This window comes from Sycon ciliatum, chromosome 3 (genome assembly GCF_964019385.1).
Source record: "Sycon ciliatum chromosome 3, ocSycCili1.1, whole genome shotgun sequence".
In the NCBI taxonomy this organism is placed as follows: domain Eukaryota; kingdom Metazoa; phylum Porifera; class Calcarea; order Leucosolenida; family Sycettidae; genus Sycon; species Sycon ciliatum.
In genome coordinates this window covers 10,184,063-10,187,981 of record NC_088645.1, presented here as the reverse complement: position 1 = coordinate 10,187,981, position 3,919 = coordinate 10,184,063, and the positions used below count along the sequence as shown (strand labels likewise).

The window sequence follows — 3,919 nt, the reverse complement described above, 5'->3', positions numbered from 1 at the left end:
CACGTCTACGATCATGTTGCCGCCAAGTCGTGGCACCCCCCTCCGGAGGTCGCGGTCACGATATGAAACGTGGCCGCGACGTTTTGGTCAAGTTCATGCCGTTGCCATGCAACTTGGCCGCATGGCCGCATGGACGCTGGTTTTGGTCGCAGTGTGAGCGCGCCCTAACAAATACAAGGCGAGGACGCGTAGTGCTCCTGACTACAACCATAAACCGGTTGGCAAGCAAGGCTTCTGTATGCCGCCCATGGGCTTGTACGATGAAGCCTAGTGATGTTCGAACCAGGGAGTCGTATAGACCCGGGAGGCGACACGAGGCCTTCCGGGCCGACTATGATTGACTCGCGGCACTTTCTCCCACTTTTCCCTCAGATATCCCCGGTGCGTGCCCTGAGTTATAAACCAACTACTCCGCGTACTTATGCCATGGGACTTTGGGAGTGCACTCCTTGGCCTGGGGAACGGACTCGTGCAGGATCGATAGGATCGTGGGAAATCGTAGCTCGAAAAGAAGAAGAAGAATGAACTACTTTTCCAAGTAATTAGTTGCATTTGATGATCGTGATTGAGGCAGAGAGTGCTGCTGATCGCGATCCAGATCCGGGTCAAGAATCACCTCTTGATCCTAAGGAAACCTCAGCTGACGTAGATCTACGTTCTCTTCGCGTGAACGCTCAGTCTGTATTGGCTTGGGCCACAGGTATGGTTTGAATTCTAATTTTCTATGTTATTATATTTTTCAATTTGTCTTGAAACTTTCAACCTTGCTACTTAGCGGCTTCTGATCTGGTGCACGTACTGCATAAAAAGTTGCGAATAATCATGAACTGGAAGAAATACTTGTGGGTTGATAGAGTGCAGTACTTGTTCAATGGTTTCTACAGAGCGTTCCGAATCCCAGCCGCTAAAGACCCACAGAAGGCAAGAAGCTTGCGTTGCAAAGCTGCTGTCCCGCCTGACTGCGGAGAAAGAAGACTCGTTTATGGTTGTTCTACAGCCGCTGCTGACGTCCATCAGCTCTGTCCTGCTCCCAGCTGCAGATAGGCCTGGATTTCAATGAGTCGTGTCCCAACTCCGGTGTGAGCGATTTCCCGACGTCAAGACGAAGTGGGGTCAAGTCATGGGTGTTGCAAGGAAGCTGTCACAAGATGATCCGGTATTGAACGGTAGGTTTTGTAAAGCTGCTCTAACATTTGGATCCTATAAATTATAACATTAAATTATTATTTGTATTCACGAAGCCATGCCCAAGACGTGCGACATAGCGTGCGTTCGTGTGTATGTGTGTGCGTGCGTGTGTATATTGTGTGCGTGTGTGCGCGCTTGTGTATGTCGTAAAATCCCGCCAGAGCACCCCTACCTCCGCAACCATTCGAGTAGATCCATTTGGGGAGGGGCGGATGGGCGAGTCCTGCTTGCCACATTCAGTACTACATGAAAAAGTACCCACCCTAAGAAAACTGTGCGTGCGTCTCGTACACCCAACAAAAGTCAAGAGCTGGGAGTCGTACAAACCCATCAAAACCCTAGGGTGTGTGCGATCTCTGGTCAAGAGGGTGGGAACTGTTGCGTACATTTCCAACCAGGTCGTAGACGCGTCTGCAGTACAGTACGACCTCACACTTCACATAGTCATACGAGGATACAACTCTATTGATAGATAAGGTAACGTGCTTGTAGATCTCTGCCATGCCAAAGTTGCATTCAGTAGAGGTAGTAGTCTCTGTCAAACGTGTTTGCCATTGGCTCACGGCACTTGTAGCAGCTGATCGGACGATGCAAATGGACTCCCAGTCCACATTAGCTGGTTCTTGATATGCCTTCGAAAATATACCATGGCACGCACTTTCCACTGTTGTTACATAGGGCCGGACGTGTGTTATCCTGAGCTTGCCACGATACTTTCCGATCTGTCCATCTCCTCTCTTTGTTAAGTTGAAATTATTTGAAGAGCTGATGGCTGGTAACTTGCTGGTCAGCTGGTAGGAATACGTTTGCAAGTGTTGCTGCTGATTTGTACATTAAATTGCCGGAGTGACGTGGCCTTGAGTAGTCTTCCCCAGCAATGAACTGAAGAGTAGCATGCGTATTGAATTCTCTTGTTGCCGGTTCATCGGCCCCTCTCCATGACACCGGACTAGACTGAATTACTGGCGTCCCTTCATCGGCCTGCTTTTCGCCTCGAACTTCACGAGTCTTGAAATCTGGACCCAACATAATAAAAGTGGGACTCAATTGCGCAGTTCAGACGATAAATTGATGCAATAAGGGGTCATCGCAAAAGTGATTAGTCATCCCTGAAAAAAACATCATTCATTTCATACTCGGACCTCCTCTCCACCCTCCGAAATGAATGGACGACGAAAATCGCATGCATGTACATGTGTATGCATAGCGTCAGTCGACTGAGATTTTAGCTCCCCCCCCCCCCCCCCCTCCCTGGAACGATCTTCGTTTCAGGGACGACCAAAAACTTGTGTGGCCACTGACTTTCTTTCTCTGTTATCAAGCAGTATGCATTATTTGTAACAGTAATTACTTGTCTGTGTCATGTGGATGCATTGTCTTATTTCCTTTTTCAGGCTACAGCACAACCGAGAGAACGAAATGTACGTCGCAATCAAGCTATGTCGTTGCCATCTTCTATGTGCCATGCGTTACCTGATGTGCCAGCCTGCTATGTCGGATACCGCTAACCATGCATCGACTAGGCGCCAGGCGCGAACAGATGGTGGTGGTGGTGGTGGTGGTGAGAAGGAGAGCTCTGTGCCAGAATAACTTTGCAGTTTAGAGAGCGTGTCTAGGCAGGCGTGTATTTACCCCCATATTGCCAGGTGTGTATTTACCACCATATGAACCAACCATAAGTGCAGTTGCAGTGGAGTCTTCAACTTCATTCTCCCGAGTCAAGCTCCTTGTGAAGACATCTAAGAAGAAGATTGCCTGATGAGTCCAGCCGGGACGAAAGGTACGTCGCAATCAAGCTATGTTGTTGCTGTGTCATCTGCTATGCGCCATACGCTACCTGATGTACCAACCTGCTATGTCGGACACCACTCACCCTGCATCGACTAGGCGCCAGACGTGAACTGATGATGGTGGTGGTGGCGGGAAGGAGAGCTCTGTGCCAGAATAACTTTTCAGTTTAGAGAGCGTGTGTAGGCAGGTGTGTATTTACCGCCGTATGAATCAACCACAGTACGATCAGCTGACGTTATAACTTATAAGGATGATCTCGTGCAGCGATATTATTGATATTTTTTAAGTCTTTTCTAAGGACTCTCCACTGCAGCGTTTTCTTTCCACTCGGTTCTCTTCTTTTCATCGCTCAGCTTGCACTTGCAATGCATATACATATTGATCAATCCCGTTCAAATTTCCGTACATTTTTCTCAACATCCATAGCGTGGACGAAGTAGTGATTTTCCGTACAAATATGGAAAATACGGAAGGTTGATAGCACTGTGTTGAGGCAGCTATTGTTGACTTTATTTGGAATTAATTCTGTCGTATTTGCACACATTCCTGAGTGCATTGTATTACTATTAGCATCCAATGTGTGTTATCTGTGCGAGCTTCTAACCTTGTGAACGTTCACCGAAGGTTCGGTTGGTGGCGCACAAGATCTTCCGGGATGGCTCTTGCGGGCTCTCAGCCCTGCGTTCACTGCATAAAACTTGGCAGAACAGTTCAAGTTTCAATTTAGGCCATTTCCTCACTCTGTGACTCCCAATATTTCACATGTGCAATGATTATAAGTATTGTAGATCACTGGGACAGCGCCACTTTGTTAGCCGATGTTAGTCCTGAAGAAAAATTGACTTCATTGCCCTAAAGGTGAGAAGAAATTGGGACTATTTGTGAAGGAAAACTTTGCAAAATGTAATTTCGAATAAAAGTCATTTCGTTTATCTGGATA

The 3,919-nt window shown here is 47.5% G+C and overlaps 1 long non-coding RNA gene across 1 annotated transcript; it reads left to right on the top strand.

Annotated features, from left to right (window-relative positions):
- The first annotated feature begins 289 nt into the window (after window positions 1–289).
- On the top strand, window positions 290–3,556 carry LOC135811406 (uncharacterized). The gene is made up of 3 exons (XR_010552595.1): window positions 290–700; window positions 885–1,166; window positions 2,583–3,556. It is a non-coding gene; the product is annotated as an uncharacterized LOC135811406 (long non-coding RNA).
- Window positions 3,557–3,919: the final 363 nt, after the last annotated feature.